Below are 20267 nucleotides of genomic sequence, written 5' to 3' on the forward strand. Positions count from 1 at the left end.
AAAACACTATCCCTTATGCTGCACGTATAGCGTGCCCTAGCACCCAACAACTTTGCATTTACTGTGTCTTCTGTGGGGGTTTTGCTGTTCATTTACATGGGGATATATCTTGGTCACATGGCCAGAATTCTCATTTCCATCCACACAATCAAGAGTTTACTGTGAATGGGACAGCCATCTGCCCCAGTGTGAACCACATTGCATTCCATGAGGTGGGGGATGGTCACATCTTTGTTATTCTAGATGGGGGGTAGATCTTTCACCAACTATGACTATCACCCCTGTAGGGATCCAAAGTTCAATTCAAAGGGCTTTATTGCTATGGGAAACATTTGTTTACATTGCCAAAGTAGGTGAAATAGAAAATAAACAAAAGTGAAATAAACAATAAAAAATGTACAGCAAATATTATTGTCACAAAAGTTCCAAAGGAAAAGAGACATTTCAAATGTCATATTATGTCTATATACAGTCTTGTAACCATGTGCAAATAGTTAAAGTACAAAAAGGGAAAATAAATCGGCATAAATATAGGTTGTATTTACAATGGTCTTTGTTCATCACTGATTGCCCTTTTCTTGTGGCTACAGGTCACAAATATTGCCGCTTTGATGGCACACTGTGGTATTTCACCCAATAGATATGGGAGTTTATCAAAATTGGATTTGTTTTCCAATTCTTTGTGGGTCTGTGTACAAAGTACAGTCATGAACCAGAAGGGACCAACCTTCCCTTTCACACTTCCTAACAAAGACAACTCTTGTCTCCTCGACTTAATAAAGAAGGGGATAGAGGTCTCAGAGCAGGCAAGACACACACACACACACACACAAATGTGTTCAGAATTCAAATAAATGTTGTGTCAAAGAGTTTGAAACAGCTCGCCTCTCTCCCTATGCTCACTCCCAGTGCTTAATTTGAGACGGATCTTGCCAAAACAGGATCTGGCACCTCTCAATTTTAGACTGCTTTGTTCCAGAATCCATTTTGCCAGGATCAGTACCTCTCTTGGCATGAAAAATAATTGTCACTGTTTGCAATGTAAAAATTATAATAAAATCATTCAGAGTTAATTCAAGTTGACTTCTCTGTAATTCTCCTGCCCCCTAAAACACGTAATGTGAAAACGTGCCTGGCATTCTAAGAATTGATTTGTGTTGGGCCGGCCCGTGTTTATGGTTCGCGCAACATTGTAGCTTGCATAGACCAACGTGTGGCCATTGCTGTGGTGAGAGAGAGAAGCATACCTGTATCACTCGCAGAACTAGAATGAGATTAACTGTCTATGTTCTCTCTCCCTCTCTCTGCTCTGTTATCCTCACCTATGCCCAATTATCTTTTGTTACAGAAGCTTATACATCTAATAACCTGACGATGATCCACATCATATGGGTAGACAAAATAATGTGTTATGCAGCAAAACACAACTATACTTTTTTAGGATGCAAACCAGTTATATGAATCACTGTTGATCCATCCTGTTCTGATCTAATGAGATGGATGGAGAATTTTCTACGGCCTAGAATCAAGGCCTTTCCCATTCATAAAGGACGAAGCTAGGCCCCTCTTGGTTCTCATTGGTGAAGACTGAACTCAAGTTAGGGGTTATATGTCTGATTCTCCTATACTACTTTGCTCTACATGTTATACCCCAGAGGTTGTAAATAAATCATTTTAAGGTGATATAACTTATATCATTAATATAGGGCTGTGAAACCCATAGCCGAATGGCTTCATACTGAGCTTTTCTCAATGGAAATTACTGCTGACATTGGACACATCTTAGGGTTAGGGTATTTCATTCATTTCAGACTCTCCTATGCCACTATTCTCTATCTTATATATATCTTATACCCCATATGTTGTAAATAAACCCTTTTTAATGCGATATAACTTGTATTATTATTATAAGGCTGTGAAACCCATAGCCAAATGGCTTCAGACTGAGCATTTCTCACAATTTATGTATAGACAGCAGTTTCCGTTTTATAACACCTAGTGTCCATTTATTCACAGTAGTGTGTTGATTAATTATTGCTTTCTTCAGTGAAAATACAGAACATGTATAAAAAGGCCAAATATACCAAATGCTAAATCAGGCAGTTGTTGTTAGCTGTCTTTTTATTTTTTACATACAGTCGTGGCCAAAAGAATGACACAAATATTCATTTTCACAAAGTCTGCTGCCTCAGTTTGTATGATGACAATTTGCATATACTCCAGAATGTTATGAAGAGTGATCAGATGAATTGCAATTAATTGCAAAGTCCTTCTTTGCCATGCAAATGAACTGAATCCCCAAAAAACATTTCCACTGCATTTCAGCCCTGCCACAAAAGGACCAGCTGACATCATGTCAGTGATTCTCTCGTTAACACAGGTGTGAGTGTTGACGAGGACAAGGCTGGAGATCACTCTGTCATGCTGATTGAGTTCGAATAACAGACTGGAAGCTTGAAAAGGAGGGTGATGCTTGGAGTCATTGTTCTGACCTTAGAGATCCTTTTTATGTCTATATTTGGTTTGGTCAGGGTGTGAGGTACAACCCTAACTCTGTAAACAAGGGCACCCTCATAGACGTCATCCTGACCAACTGGCCCTCCAAATACACCTCCGCTGTCTTCAACCAGGATCTCAGCGATCACTGCCTCATTGCCTGTATCCGCCACGGAGCCGCAGTCAAACGACCACCCCTCATCACTGTCAAACGCTCCCTAAAACACTTCTGTGAGCAGGCCTTTCTAATCGACCTGGCCCGGGTATCCTGGAAGGACATTGACCTCATCCCGTCAGTTGAGGATGCCTGGTCATTCTTTAAAAGTAACTTCCTCACCATTTTAGATAAGCATGCTCCGTTCAAAAAATGCAGAACCAAGAACAGATACAGCCCTTGGTTCACTCCAGACCTGACTGCCCTCGACCAGCACAAAAACATCCTGTGGCGGACTGCAATAGCATCGAATAGCCCCCGTGATATGCAACTGTTCAGGGAAGTCAGGAACCAATACATGCAGTCAGTCAGGAAAGCTAAGGCCAGCATCTTCAGGCAGAAGTTTGCATCCTGTAGCTCCAACTCCAAAAAGTTCTGGGACACTGTGAAGTCCATGGAGAACAAGAGCACCTCCTCCCAGCTGCCCACTGCACTGAGGCTAGGTAACACGGTCTCCACCGATAAATCCACGATTATTGAAAGCTTCAAAAAGCACTTCTCAACGGCTGGCCATGCCTTCCGCCTGGCTACTCCAACCTCGGCCAACAGCTCCGCCCCCCCCGCAGCTCCTCGCACAAAAGCCTCTCCAGGTTCTCCTTTACCCAAATCCAGATAGCAGATGTTCTGAAAGAGCTGCAAAACCTAGACCCGTACAAATCAGCTGGGCTTGACAATCTGGACCCTCTATTTCTGAAACTATCTGCCGCCATTGTCGCAACCCCTATTACCAGCCTGTTCAACCTCTCTTTCATATCATCTGAGATCCCCAAGGATTGGAAAGCTGCCGCAGTCATCCCCCTCTTCAAAGTGTCACGAACCGGCTCAAAGCCCGTAACAAAGGGAGACAACAAGGAGATAAGGAGTAGAAAAATATATATTTATTAACTAAAGCAAATAAATATAATGTACAATGGTGTGTGTAATCAGTAATCAGTAGTGTAAGTGAGTGTTTTGCATGCATGAATGTGATAATGCAGGGTGATGAAAGGTGCCAAAGCAAACAAACAAACAAACGGCCACCAAGAACCACAACACAATCTACAGAGGGTGTCTGCATGGAGAGAGTCTCCTCCATGAATGGGGAAGTGGTGTATTTATCCTGGGAGACACCGGGCCCAGGTGTTTCCCATGTAGCTGACGACCCTCCCAACTCCGCCCACCAGCATCCTAATAAGGAAATAACAGAGAGAATACAGCAGACAGAGTGGGAGGGTCGTCACATCCCCCCCCATAAAACCGGGGACCAACAAGGACCCCGGAACAACATACTGGGTTCTGCATCCCAAATTTACGAGGGGTTATGTGTTCACACCTCCACCTGCACCAACCAACCTCCTCCTCCCCAGACCTCAGCAACCTTTGTGCATAGGAAGCAATATTTTAAGAGGAAAGAAGAACACAAGACCAGGAGGGAACAGACAGGAAAGATAGAACATGACAACCCGAAACAATGGTCAGTCATGTAAACATTCAGGAACATGGCACAAAAGACCAACAGCTACAAGCTCCAACGAAAAGAACATCAGGGTCCTTCTTAATTTTTACAACTCACAACGATTCATAGTCACTTCCAGCGATTCATAGTCACTTCCAGCGATTCATAGATTTCACGTGCCCTACTCGTCAGTGGCACCTGCCAATAGCCTTTTAACAGGTCAAATTTGCTCACAAACTTAGCTGCACCGACTTGATCAACACAGTCCTCCATCCGAGGAAAAGGAAATGAATCTGGCTTTGTGACACTGTTTATCTTACGGTAGTCCGTACAAAAACGGTTTGTTCCATCCGGTTTCCTGATCAAGATACAGGGAGAAGCCCAACTGGAGAAAGAAGGCTCTGCTATCTTACTCTCCAGCATGTACTTGACCTCAGCATCCAGACAACGTAGTTTCTCTGAAGAAACTCTATAGAACCGCTGACGAATGGGGTCAGCACCTCCAATGTCAATATCATGTTCTATTAAGTTTGTACGTGTAGGTGTATCAGAAAACAAACTTGGAAATCTCTGAATCAGACCAACCATCTCTTTCCGCCCATCAACAGGTAGGTGAGTGAGAAGACTGTCTAAAATATCCAGTGTTTCTGAATTTTTCAATCTACCCTGCAATATACAATCGTCAGGACCAGGAACATCTTCCTCCTCATGCACAGATCTAGCACGACAAGAACCCAAGGAAACAACGGTATCAGCCAAAAGAACAGGTTTACCGTCCTCTGTAGAATCCCACTGTTCAGTCTCAGAGGAACGTGCATAATAGGGTTTTAACAAAAGGGGGAGACACCCTGGACCCAAACTGCTATAGACCTATATCCATCCTGCCCTGCCTATCTAAGGTCTTCGAAAGCCAAGTCAACAAACAGGTCACTGACCATCTCGAATCCCAACGTACCTTCTCCGCTGTGCAATCTGGTTTCCGAGCCGGTCACGGGTGCACCTCAGCCACGCTCAAGGTACTAAACGATATCATAACCGCCATCGATAAAAGACAGTACTGTGCAGCCGTCTTCATCGACCTCGCCAAGGCTTTCGACTCTGTCAATCATCATATTCTTATCGGCAGACTCAATAGCCTCGGTTTCTCGGATGACTGCCTTGCCTGGTTCACCAATTACTTTGCAGACAGAGTTCAGTGTGTCAAATCGGAGGGCATGCTGTCCGGTCCTCTGGCAGTCTCTATGGGGTGCCACAGGGTTCAATTCTCGGGCCGACTCTTTTCTCTGTATATATCAATGATGTTGCTCTTGCTGCGGGCGATTCCCTGATCCACCTCTACGCAGACGACACCATTCTATATACTTTCGGCCCGTCATTGGACACTGTGCTATCTAACCTCCAAACGAGCTTCAATGCCATACAGCACTCCTTCCGTGGCCTCCAACTGCTCTTAAACGCGAGTAAAACCAAATGCATGCTTTTCAACCGATCGCTGCCTGCACCCGCATGCCCGACTAGCATCACCACCCTGGATGGTTCCGACCTTGAATATGTGGACATCTATAAGTACCTAGGTGTCTGGCTAGACTGCAAACTCTCCTTCCAGACTCACATCAAACATCTCCAATCGAAAATCAAATCAAGAGTCGGCTTTCTATTCCGCAACAAAGCCTCCTTCACTCACGCCGCCAAGCTTACCCTAGTAAAACCGACTATCCTACCGATCCTCGATTTCGGCGATGTCATCTACAAAATGGCTTCCAACACTCTACTCAGCAAACTGGATGCAGTCTATCATAGTGCCATCCGTTTTGTCACCAAAGCACCTTATACCACCCACCACTGCGACTTGTATGCTCTAGTCGGCTGGCCCTCGCTACATATTCGTCGCCAGACCCACTGGCTCCAGGTCATCTACAAGTCCATGCTAGGTAAAGCTCCGCCTTATCTCAGTTCACTGGTCACGATGGCAACACCCATCCGTAGCACACGCTCCAGCAGGTGTATCTCACTGATCATCCCTAAAGCCAACACCTCATTTGGCCGCCTTTCGTTCCAGTACTCTGCTGCCTGTGACTGGAACGAACTGCAAAAATCGCTGAAGTTGGAGACTTTTATCTCCCTCACCAACTTCAAACATCAGCTATCCGAGCAGCTAACCGATCGCTGCAGCTGTACATAGTCTATTGGTAAATAGCCCACCCATTTTCACTTACCTCATTCCCATACTGTTTTTATACTGTTTTTTTTAATTTTATTTATTTATTTACTTTTCTGCTCTTTTGCACACCAATATCTCTACCTGTACATGACCATCTGATCATTTATCACCCCAGTGTTAATCTGCAAAATTGTATTATTCGCCTACCTCCTCATGCCTTTTGCACACATTGTATATAGACTGCCCATTTTTTTTTCTACTGTGTTATTGACTTGTTAATTGTTTACTCCATGTGTAACTCTGTGTTATCTGTTCACACTGCTATGCTTTATCTTGGCCAGGTTGCAGTTGCAAATGAGAACTTGTTCTCAACTAGCCTACCTGGTTAAATAAAGGTGAAATAAAAATAAATAAAAAAATTTGGGGTGGGTATTCTATGTTCTATTATTTGTATTTCTATGGTTTGGCCGGGTAGGGTTCTCAATCAGGGACAGCTGTCTATCGTTGTCTCTGATTGAGAACCATACTTAGGTAGCCCTTTCCCACCTGTCTTGTGGGAAGTTTACTTTGTTTAGGGCACATAGCATTTAGCTTCATGGTTTGTTTTGTAGTGTTTATTGTTTCGTTCGGCGTCATTTTCCAAAGTGGGTGGGGTTATATCCTTCCTGTTTGGCCCTGTCCGGGGGTGTCCTTGGATGGGGCCACAGTGTCTCCTGACCCCTCCTGTCGCAGCCTCCAGTATTTATGCTGCAGTAGTTTATGTATCAGGGGGCTTGGGTCAGTTTGTTATATCTGGAGTACTTCTCCTGTCCTATTCGGTGTCCTGTGTGAATTTAAGTGTGCTCTCTTTAATTCTCTCTTTCTTTCTCTCTCTCGGAGGACCTGAGCCCTAGGACCATGCCTCGGGACTACCTGACATGATGACTCCTTGCTGTCCCCAGTCCACCTGGCTGTGCTGCTGCTCCAGTTTCAACTGTTCTGCCTTATTATTATTATTGGACCATGCTGGTCATTTATGAACATTTGAACATCTTGGCCATGTTCTGTTATAATCTCCACCCGGCACAGCCAGAAGAGGACTGGCCACCCCACATAGCCTGGTTCCTCTCTAGGTTTCTTCCTAGGTTTTGGCCTTTCTAGGCAGTTTTTCTTAGCCACCGTGCTTCTACACCTGCATTGCTTGCTGTTTGGGGTTTTAGGCTGGGTTTCTGTACAGCACTTTGAGATATCAGCTGATGTACGAAGGGCTATATAAATAAATTTGATTTGATTTTGATTTGATTACGGACTGCAATAGCATCGAATAGTCCCCGCGATATGCAACTGTTCAGGGAAGTCAGGAACCAATACACGCAGTCAGTAAGGAAAGCAAAGGCCAGCTTCTTCAGGCAGAAATTTGCATCCTGTAGCTCTTAACTCCAAAAAGTTCTGCGACACTGTAAAGTCCATGGAGAACAAGAGCACCTCCTCCCAGCTGCCCACTGCACTGAGGCTAGGTAACACGGTCACCACCGATAAATCCATGATTATCGAAAACTTCAACAAGTATTTCTCAACGGCTGGTCATGCATTCCTCCTGGCTACTCCAACCTCGGCCAACAGCTCCGCCCCCCCCCCGCAGCTACTCGCCCAAGCCTCTCCAGGTTCTCCTTTACCCAAATCCAGCAGATGTTCTGAAAGAGCTGCAAAACCTGGACCCGTACAAATCAGCTGGGCTTGACAATCTGGACCCTCTATTTCTGAAACTATCCGCCGCCATTGTCGCAACCCCTATTACCAGCCTGTTCAACCTCTCTTTCATATCGTCTGAGATCCCCAAGGATTGGAAAGCTGCCGCGGTAATCCCCCTCTTCAAAGGGGGAGACACCCTGGACCCAAACTGTTACAGACCTATATCCATCCTGCCCTGCCTATCTAAGGTCGTCGAAAGCCAAGTCAACAAACAGGTCACTGACCATCTCGAATCCCACCGTACCTTCTCCGCTGTGCAATCTGGTTTCCGAGCCGGCCACAGGTGCACCTCAGCCACGCTCAAGGTACTAAACGATATCATAACCGCCATCGATAAAAGACAGTACTGTGCAGCCGTCTTCATCGACCTTGCCAAGGCTTTCGACTGTCAATCACCATATTCTTATCGGCAGACTCAGTAGCCTCGGTTTTTCTGATGACTGCCTTGCCTGGTTCACCAACTACTTTGCAGACAGAGTTCAGTGTGTAAAATCGGAGGGCATGCTGTCCGGTCCTCTGGCAGTCTCTATGGCAGTGCCACAAGGTTCAATTCTGGGGCCGACTCTTTTCTCTGTATATATCAATTATGTTGCTCTTGCTGCGGGCGATTCCCTGATCCACCTCTACGCAGACGACACCATTCTGTATACTTCCGGCCCGTCCTTGGACACTGTGCTATCTAACATAACATCCAAACGAGCTTCAATGCCATACAACACTCCTTCCGTGGCCTCCAACTGCTCTTAAACGCTAGTAAAACCAAATGAATGCTTTTCAACCGTTCGCTGCCCGCACCTGTTACGCCCCTGAAAACAGGGGAGAAATAATCACGAGAGTGATACGGTGTTGTATTCTCAAGTCAACATTTAGTTCAATCATTTCACAAAAGTAACACATTACATAACACAAAACCCATTATACAAATAACACAGCAAAATATCTTATTAACAACACGCACGTTCATTCACAATCGACATAAAATGGCAGCTACTCTCAGTACGATGCTATCCTTCACTTCAACCGAGCAGGGCTAATATTACTCTCTTCAAACTTAACTCTAACTTCCTCAAGACGTTACTAAAACACACCTTAAACACTCTTGACATGTTCGCTAGTTATAACATTTAAATTACTATTTTTATCATCAATAAAGTACCTGAAAACAGGGGAGAAATAATCACGAGAGTGATACGGTGTTGTATTCTCAAGTCAACATTTAGTTCAATGAGAAAAAGACCGCGAATTTCCCCAGGAATATGCGTGGAGACCAGAGCAATCGATCTCCGGCTCATAGATTAAGAGCATTTCGTAGATCACAGATTAACACTTTTAGGCACCACAAAATAAAGTAATCAATATAACGTTTACACATTACTCTCACAATTCGTACCCTTTGACAGATTTGAACTTTAACACAATTATATGAATGTTATCAATCTCTATCAACTAATACTGAATGCATATTTTTAACCTTAGATGTTTTAAGATCCTCACATACTATGAACTTACTAATACTTTTCAATGTATAACAGGCTATGAATATGTCCTTTAACCTGTCACACTCTCCCCGACAAAATAAATGTTGTCCCAACATTACCAACATTGTCTTCTTCAACAGTTCGTATGCACTGGACCTAGAAAATCCTCTTCTGTAAGGTAGTACTTGAGCAGAAGTCACGGGTCACAGTTCAAATATAACTAACAAGTTATATTCACAGTCCATATCTGTTGACCAGCTATATAACATAAGCAGTATTTTCTCATACTATTGATCAACAGTCCATCAATTTTAATGATCTATATGCATAGTCTGTAAATTGTCTCTTTTGACAGTCTGTGAAATCTGACAGTAGTCCATGGTCAAACATGTCAACTCTGTAGCCTCATGTTTGCTGAAGCCCATACATGTAAGGTGGCTGAAAGTAACATTGCTGTAGTGATGGCAGCCATGGAACCAGTCCTGGTGCAGAGTAGACAGGGAACAACTGTGGCTGTGGCTGTATACTGTAGCAGGAAGGGATACCAAGCTGATCATAGGTGATACGTCTTGGAGGGTGTCTCTCTCTTTGTGGCAGCTGGTAGGCTGGTTCCTCAGGTTCAGCAGCATCAGTATATGAAGGAAAGGCACTTGGTGGACGATCATCAGGCAAATTGTCAGCAGGCAAGTTACTCTCCTCAGCAGGCAGGTCTTTAACTGTTGTTGTCTCCTCCAGCCGCTTTTCAACAAGAGGCTGTGCTGGTAGTGTATAAGGGACTGGCACTGCAACTGTCTGTTTCACTGTTGGGGGTCTGTGTTCCCACTCTCTCGCTGGTTCAGCATTCCTCTCCTCAGGTACTGTAGGAGATGTGGGAACCTGTAGCGGCTCATGATGAAGGTCATATTCATCCCCACTGTCTTCATCAGAATCTAGAGTCTGTGATGCAGGCTGGTGTCTCCTCGTTTTCTGACTTTTGTCCACTTTGGTCATTTCTGGTTGTGTCTCAAAAGGTAAGTGGTCACAGGACATGAGCAGATTTCTGTGCAGGACCCTGGAGCGTCCCCTACCCTTTTCTGGTCTCAATTCATAAATCGGCAGGTCTGAACCCATTTGTCTCACCACTGTGTGAATTGTATCTTCCCAATAGTTACGGAGTTTTCCTGGTCCTCCTCTTGGTGTCAGGTTTTTAATCAGAACTCGCTCGCCAGGCTGTAGCACTGAACTCCTAACTTTAGTGTCATAGTACTTCTTACTTCTTTCAGCGGCTTTCTGAGCATTTTCATTTGCAATGGCGTATGCTTCTTCCATCCCTCGTTTCCAGTTCTCCACGTATTCTCGCTGGTTACTGGAACCTGCCTCTGTGCACAATCCAAAGACCACATCAACTGGAAGCCTGGGTGATCTCCCAAACAGAAGATAAAATGGTGAATAGCCAGTCACTTCGCAACGGGTGCAGTTATAGGCATAAACCAGTTTGTTCAGAGACTCCTTCCAATTTGACTTTTGTGTCTCAGTTAGTGTCTTTAACATTTGCAACAATGTTCTGTTCATGCGTTCCGCTTGACCGTTTCCCATCGGGTGATAGGGTGTTGTCCTGGACCCCGCCATGCCACTGAGTTTCTTTAACTGATGGAACAACTGATTTTCAAATTCTCCCCCTTGGTCATGGTGGATGCGGGACGGGAACCCAAACTTCAGAGCAAAATCATTGAAGATGAGATTTGCAGCAGTTTTACCTGACTTTGATGTGGTGGCGTAGGCTTGAGTGAAATGTGTAAAATGATCAACAATCACGAGGATGTACTCATATCCCCTTTGCATCTGTCGAGATGAAGGAAGTCTATACATACCAGTTCAAATGGCTGTGTTGTCACAATGTTTGTCAGAGGAGCTCTTGTTGCATGGGCTGGCCTTTTCTGCTTGACACAGCTACAAGTTTTAGTCACATAGTGCTCGATGTCAGATTGCATATATGGCCAGAAGAAGCGGTCACGTACTAGTGATACAGTGCGGTCAGTACCTTGGTGTCCCATGTTATTGTGCAACTCTTCCATCACTTTACCTTTGTACTGCTCTGGTAGAACTAACTGCTTGCGGGCTGTAGTGATTCTGTACAGAATGCCATCACTGTCTATTGTCAATTTGTCCCATTCTCTGAATAGGCATTTTGTCTTTGGACTGAATTTCTTTTGCTCTTTAACTGGCGGTTTGGAACCAGACAGTTTGAAATTGAGCACAGGACGGATGACCGGATCAGATTCTTGTGCTTCTCTTATCCCATCTTTTGGGATCGAGCTGGTTGTTGCAGTGGTTGTCTCACCTTCAGCTGATACTGACATCGATGCAGCTGAAAATGACCAAGGTACAACAGCCTCTTTCTGTACCTCAACTGCTTGTATCGTGGCGGCGATGGTGTCTGGTGGAAGCTCCTCAGAACATTCTCTCATCAGTGACTCTACATCCAGTGGCATCCTTGACAAAGCATCTGCATCACCGTTCTCTCTGCCTGGCCTGTACTTTATTGTAAAGTGGAAATCAGCCAAGTCTGCAACCCACCTGGAAGTGGTTGCGTTCAGTTTTGCAGTAGACAGAATGTAGCAGAGCGGGTTGTTATCGCTGTATACAGTGAAGGTGGGAGCATAGTACAAATAGTCATGGAACTTATCAGTGATTGCCCATTTTAGAGCTAGAAATTCTAGCTTGCTCGAGTGGTAGTGATAGTTCTTCTCAGCTGCTGTTAAAGTTCGAGAGCCATAAGCAATGACCCTAAGCTTCCCCTCTTGCTTTTGATAAAGAACTGCTCCCAAGCCTTGGTGTGACGCATCAGTGTGTACAACAAATGGCTGAGTGAAATCAGGGAAACCTAAAACTGGTGGGTGAAGCAAACACTCAATCAGCTGTTCAAGTGCCTGTTGGTGCTGGTCAGTCCACAGGATTGGCTTGTTTGAGGGCACCACATGACTTACTTTCTTTGTTTTTGTTTTCCGTGGGTGGTCAGGTAATTTCTCTGAATCTGCTTTCAGGAGGTCATACAGGCAGCTGGCACTCCTAGAAAAGTCTTTGATGTACTGTCTGTAGTACGTGAGTAAACCCAGCATTTTTCTGAGCTGGCCCACAGTCTCTGGTCTGATTTCTTTCAATGCTCTTACTGCTTCAAAATCGGCTGGGTCAACTCGGCTGCCCTCTGCAGACACTATTCTGCCCAAATAACGGACCTGGGGTTTAAAGAGATCACACTTACTTGGTTTGAGTTTAATGCCATACTCTCTGAGACGCTGCAAAACTTTTCGCACATCATTCACATGGCTGTTGAATGTTTTACTGAAAACTAGCGTGTCGTCCAGATAAGGAATGCAGATGTTATCCCGGAGCCCTTCCAAACACTCCTCCATACACCGCTGAAAAGCTGCAGGAGCGTTCATGAGGCCGAATGGCATACGTATCCACTCATAGAGTCCCCACGGTGTCACAAATGCTGTCAGTGGTCTGCTTTCTTCAGAGATGAACCCCTGGTGATACGCTTTCCCCTGATCTAAGAGGGAGAACCAGGAATTACCACCTAAACTGTCCATGATGTCTTGGACCCGAGGGATGGGCTGGCGGTCGGGATGTGTCTTTCTGTTCAGATCTCTGTAATCTATACACAACCGGAGGGTCCCGTCCTTCTTACGAACGCACACGACAGGTGAGGAATATGAAGAGTTTGACTTCCTAACCCAGCCCTGGACTATGAGGTCATAAATGTAACCCTTCATCTCCTGATACAGTGGCCTGGGCACTGACATGTATGTGCGCTTTACTGGTTCAGAGTCCTTTAGAGAAATAGTCATTTTCAATCGTTCAATGCAGCCAATGTCATTGTCTGATCTGGAGAAGGAGTGACACTCTTCTCTAAGCATTTGCCTAACAACCTCTCTCTGTTCTTCGGTTAGGTGAGTTAAATCTACTGGTGGATCCCACTGTTCAGTAGCAGTACATGGGGTTCGAACGCTGGTGTGATTCACTGTGGCTGAGGTGACAGTTTTTTCAAAGACTTGGGCAGGTAACACAGTCATAATGGTTTGTACTGTACCGATGATTGTGCGTCCTAGCAGGGCAATGTCGTGGTCAGTGGGGTTAGAGACATCAAGCAGGATAACTGGAAAAACACCTTTACTGACTCTGACTAGTGTGTCAAAGAACTCAAGGTCATCTGGCCACTGCGGGTTCAGGTCTGGCTGGAAAAGCATTGTCATGTCATCTTTGAAAGGCTGGGAAACTACACGGCACTCAATCTGAATGCTACTGTGTTTTGGTACAGCAACCTTCTCTTTCTTGGTTTTCACTGCGTATTCATCTGTCTGTTCTGCGCTAACAGCCTGTATAAAAGCCCTCACCTTGTTTCTTTTGAGGCTTGGGAAAGCTGTTTTTACTGTACTGTATAGTTTAGTCTTTTCGGTCATTGTCAAGATGTGCTCGATAACATTGAAACCTATGATGGGATGAGATAGGTGACAGCCTTTCATTACCAGCACTGGGATGATCAGTTCCTTTGTTTGGTCAGTTTCAGAGGCTAGACGAAAAGTTGTTTCAATCCATCCCCAGGTACGGCATTTCAGTCCCATTTGCTGCAGTCAACCTTAGATCATCAGGTGAGTCCAGGATTTCTGAAACATCTCTCAGCCTTGCGTTTGGGAGAGATTCCTCTTTCCATCGTTCATCAATGACCGATACCTGAGAGCCTGTGTCCCATAAAGCTTGGAGGTGGTGGCGATTCAGGTGACACTCAATAAGGCACTGTCTGCCGACTAGCGAGGTGACCTTACGGGGGTGGCAACCTTGAGCTAGGGATGGTAAGGAGTGGGCATTTTCCTCTGTGCAGGAAAACCTTTCACTGGTAGAGTCACTTTTCAGATGAGTGCATTTTTCCTTATGTTTAGTCCAATGTTGGTTTTGACATACTTTGGAACAGTACAGTGTCTCTTTACATGATGAACATTGTTTCAGGTTCTCAAATGACTCTTCTCTGGCACAATTTGCACATTTCTGGGACTTTTTGGTAGCTACGGTTAACACTCGTCCCTCAGCGGTAACCCGTTTCCGTTTAAAGGGGCCTCCCTTGATGGCCTGGCTCCCCGGATTTTACATCCAGCTTGAAAATGTTCTCCACTCCCACATCGGAAGCAGTGTGTGCAGCGTGCATCTGTTCTGGCCTGCTGGCAGACAAAACACCTCCTTGGAGCTTGAGCAGAGTGGTTGGTATACCGGTTAGGTGCATATTGATGCTGTGCAGGCTCAAGTGCTTGGGACCGACTGTAGTTGCTGTAATACTGCTGCTGGGAAACAGGTGGCTGGGGGTCCCTATCTGGCCTCCTAACTGGGGGTGGGGCATAGGCACAAGGCTGTGACTGAAACATAGGCTGCTGTAATGTCTCCTTAATCTGAGCAATCTCTGCACTGAGACCTTTTAGAGAAGCTACACCTGTCTTAAGTTCAGCTAACTCTGTTAACAGTTCTGCGGGTATCGTAGCTTTGGCTTCCTTCACAGGACACTTTGCAGATGGCATATCCTCTAACTGGACTACACTTACAGTTGTAGCAGGCTGTGGGGCATTAAACCGCTTTTTGTTTCGTCTTTCTCTCTCATTAGCACAAGCAATGTTAAGCTTCTCTAGCAAAACCTCATCTGATGTTTCGCTCTCTAGCAGGAGAGGCTGCATGTCTATCCTGATACTGTCACTCTGGAGACCCGTAAGGACTGTGTGTAAACACATGCTCTGGACTAGAGCAGGGTCATACTTAAGCCCTGATTCTGACTCCTGGGATGCAAACAGTACTTTTTGCCTCAAATCTAAAACGCGCATCAGGAAGCTTTGAGGGGTCTCCTTGCTATGCTGTGCTTCTCTGAAGCTAGCTGTTTGTAAAGCTCTGTTGCACTCTTCTCTTGGAAGTGGGAACGCAGGATACATCTAAGTGTGGGAAGAGTAAGCTGGGGTTTACCTTCCAAGTAGCTGCGTAGCTGTGAGCCTGGAGAAATAGCCCTGACTACTGCGTCTACTATTTCTACCTCAGGATATCCTCTGTTAAGTCCATTTTCAATCTGATGGGCAAGGCTGGAAAAAATCAGTTTTTCTTTTTGGCCCGGTTCACCTATCTGACCAGAAATTTTAAACTCTTTGCGCCAGTATGAGCTGGGCTGTGCATTGGGTGAGAGCGGCACGCTCCCTGAAGATTGGCATGGTGTTGGGGCTGACGCAGAGAATCACTGACTTTGGCTGCAGTAATCTGCTCAGTTCCCACCCCTTGTTGTGGGGTTACAGTTCTCATTTCCTCTATTCTGTGATGTGTTCCGGCTGGTTCAATATCATGGTCACCTTGCCCTGTTTTGTTATCTCTGCCACTGATCATCTCTGTCATTTTGTCTCTAAGTAGCAACAATTCCGACATGCCGCCATCTTCTAACTCTGTGACTTCCTCTCTTTCAAGGAACATCATAATGCGAGTCATTAATGCTATGCGGGATTTGTCTTTAACATCTCTTCTCTGTTCGCCTGATATTTCAAGGAAATCACATATCTCTAGTAATTTGTCTTTAGTCAGGGTGTGTAATTCTCCTACTACCTCTTCCTGTAGTTCTTCCAAGGCGCTTGTCATGTTGACAGAACAGGAGGAACTTTTACTGTGCAGGAGTTGACTCTGAATTAGATGGTCCTTACTGTCTCTGATGGTCGATCAATGGCCTCAGTTGACACGTACTTAACCACTAACTTCCAACTTCCTCCAAACAGCAACACTTTCCTCACTGCAGCCTGCCTGAGTTGTTATGTGGAGATTTAGCTGGCTCGGAATTCAGCGACCAGGTTGTGGAAACTGGACATCTGAGCAGCTATCTCAGCGGAGCCTCCAAAAATGTTACGCCCCTGAAAACAGGGGAGAAATAATCACGAGAGTGATACGGTGTTGTATTCTCAAGTCAACATTTAGTTCAATCATTTCACAAAAGTAACACATTACATAACAGAAAACCCATTATACAAATAACACAGCAAAATATCTTATTAACAACACGCACGTTCATTCACAATCGACATAAAATGGCAGCTACTCTCAGTACGATGCTATCCTTCACTTCAACCGAGCAGGGCTAATATTACTCTCTTCAAACTTAACTCTAACTTCCTCAAGACGTTACTAAAACACACCTTAAACACTCTTGACATGTTCGCTAGTTATAACATTTAAATTACTATTTTTATCATCAATAAAGTACCTGAAAACAGGGGAGAAATAATCACGAGAGTGATACGGTGTTGTATTCTCAAGTCAACATTTAGTTCAATGAGAAAAAGACCACGAATTTCCCCAGGAATATGCGTGGAGACCAGAGCAATCGATCTCCGGCTCATAGATTAAGAGCATTTCGTAGATCACAGATTAACACTTTTAGGCACCACAAAATAAAGTAATCAATATAACGTTTACACATTACTCTCACAATTCGTACCCTTTGACAGATTTGAACTTTAACACAATTATATGAATGTTATCAATCTCTATCAACTAATACTGAATGCATATTTTTAACCTTAGATGTTTTAAGATCCTCACATACTATGAACTTACTAATACTTTTCAATGTATAACAGGCTATGAATATGTCCTTTAACCTGTCACACACCCGCACGCCCGACTAGCATCACCACCCTGGATGGTTCCGACCTAGAATATGTGGACATCTTTAAGTACCTAGGTGTCTGGCTAGACTGTAAACTCTCCTTCCAGACTCATATTAAACATCTCCAATCCAAAATCAAATCTAGAATCTGCTTTCTATTCCGCAACAAAGCCTCCTTCACTCACGCCGCCAAACTTACCCTAGTAAAACTGACTATCCTACCGATCCTCAACTTCGGCGATGTCATCTATATCTTTGCTTCCAACACTCTACTCAGCAAACTGGAGGCAGTCTATCACAGTGCCATCCGTTTTGTTACCAAATCACCTTATACCACCCACCACTGCGACCTGTATGCTCTAGTCGGCTGGTCCTCACTACATATTCGTCGCCAGACCCACAGGCTACAGGTCATCTATAAGTCTATGCTAGGTAAAACTCCGTCTTATCTCAGTTCACTGGTCACGATAACAACACCCACCAGTAGCACACGTTCCAGCAGGTATATCTCACTGATCATCCCCAAAGCCAACACCTAATTTTGCCGCCTTTCCTTTCAGTTCTCTGCTGCCAGTGACTGGAACGAATTGCAAAAATCGCTGAAGTTGGAGACTTTTATTTCCCTCACCAACTTTAAACATCTGCTATCTGAGCAGCTTACTGATCACTCCGGCTGTACCGAGTCCATTTGTAAATAGCCCACCCAATCTACTTACCTCATCCTCATACTGTTTTTATTTTATTTACTTTTCTGCTCTTTTGCACACCAGTATCTCTACTTGCACATCATCTGCTCATTTATCACTCCAGTGTTAATCTGCTAAATTGTAATAATTCGCTCCTATGGCCTATTTATTGCCTACCTCCTCATGCCTTTTGCACACAATGTATATATATATAGACTTTCTTTTCTCTAATGTGTCATTGACTTGTTTGTGTTATTGGCTTGTTTACTCCATGTGTAACTCTGTGTTGTTGTCTGTGTCACACTGCGTTGCTTTATCTTGGCCAGGTCGCAGTTGCAAATGAGAACTTGTTCTCAACTAGCCTACCTGGTTAAATAAAGGTGAAATAAAAAATGTAATTACTTCGCCACCATGGCCTATTTATTGCATTACCTCTCTTATCCTACCTCATTTGCACATGCTGTATATAGATTTTTATACTGTAATATTGATTGTATGTTTGTTTATTCCATGTGTAACTCTGTGTTGTTGTATGTGTCGAACTGCTTTGCTTTATCTTGGCCAGGTCGTAGTTACAAATGAGAACTTGTTCTCAACTAGCCTATCTGGTTGAATAAAGGTGAAATAAAAATAAATAAAAAATAAAACCTAAATCAACCATTTATCGGATCATCAAGAACTTCAATTGTTGTGAAGAAGGCTTCAGGGCGCCCAAGAAAGTCCAGCAAGCGCCAGGACCGTCTCCTAAAGTTGATTCAGCTGCGGGATCGGGCCACCACCAGTACAGAGCTTGCTCAGGAATGGCAGCAGGCAGGTGTGAGTGCATCTGCACGCACAGTGAGGCGAAGACTTTTGGAGGATGGCCTGGTGTCAAGAAGGGCAGCAAAGAAGCCACTTCTCTCCAGGAAAAACATCAGTACAGGGATTGGACTGCTGAGAACTGGGGTAAAGACATTTTCTCTGATGAATCCCCTTTCAGATTGTTTGGGACATCTGGAAAAAAAGCTTGTCCGGAGAAGACAAGGTGAGCGCTACCATCAGTCCTGTGTCATGCCAACAGTAAAGCGTCCTGAGACCATTCATGTGTGGGGTTGCTTCTCAGCCAAGGGAGTGGGCTCACTCACAATTTTGCCTAAGAACACAGCCATGAATAAAGAATGGTACCAACACATCCTCCGAGAGCAACTTCTCCCAACCATCCAGGAACAGTTTGGTGAAGAACAATGCCTTTTCCAGCATGATGGAGCACCTTGCCATAAGACAAAAGTGATAACTCAGTGGCTCGGGGAACAAAACATTGATATTTTGGGTCCATGGCCAGGAAACTCCCCAGTACTTAATCCCATTGAGAACGTGTGGTCGATCCTCAAGAGGCGGGTGGACAAACAAAAACCCACAAATTCTGACAAACTCCAAGCATTGATTATGCAAGAATGGGCTGCCATCAGTCAGGATGTGGCCCAGAAGTTAATTGACAGCATGCTTAGGGCAGATTGCAGAGGTCTTGAAAAAGAAGGGTCAACACTGCAAATATTGACTCTGCATCAATCAAGTTTTTCTACTTTGAAGAATCTAAAATCTAAAATATATTTTGATTTGTTTAACACTTTTTTGGTTACTACATGATTCCATATTTCATAGTTTTGATGTCTTCACTATTATTGTACAATGTAGAAAATAGTAAAATTGATGAAAAACCCTGGAATGAGTAGGTGTGTCCAAACTTTTGATTGATACTGTAAATAAATATGGGACATAAAAAAATATAGAACGAGACAGGAACAGCGTCAGCAAACGAGTAATACAGACAACAAACAATTAATGCAGCAGCGGGGAACAGAGCAGGGCAACTGACAAATATAGGGGAGGAAATAAACAGGTGATGAGTGAGTCCAGGTGAGTCCAATATCGCTGATGCGCATGACGAGGGAAGGTAGGTGTGCGTAAAAGATGGCAGGAGTGCGTGATGCAGGGCAGCCTGGCGCCCTCAAGTGCCAGTGGGGGAAGAGCGGGAGCAGACGTGACAGGAAGGCCCTAAAAATTGTCAAAGACCCCAGCCACCCCAGTCATGGACTGTTCTCTCTACTACCGCATGGCAAGCGGTACCGGAGTGCCAAGTCTAGGACCAAAAGGCTTCGCAACAGTTTTTCCCCCCAAGCCATAAGGCTCCTGAACAGATAATCAAATGGCTACCCAGACTATTTGTATTGTGTGCCTCCCCCCAAACCCTCTTTTACGCTGCTGCTACTCTCTGTTTATCATATATACATAGTCACTTTAACTATACATTTATGTACATACTACCTCAATTGGCCCGACCAACCAGTGCCCCCGCACATTGGCTAACCGGGCTATCTGCATTGTATCCCGCCACCCACCACCTGCCAACCCCTCTGTTACGCTACTGTTACT

Source organism: Oncorhynchus nerka, linkage group LG9b (assembly GCF_034236695.1).
Source record: "Oncorhynchus nerka isolate Pitt River linkage group LG9b, Oner_Uvic_2.0, whole genome shotgun sequence".
Classification (NCBI taxonomy): Eukaryota; Metazoa; Chordata; class Actinopteri; order Salmoniformes; family Salmonidae; genus Oncorhynchus; species Oncorhynchus nerka.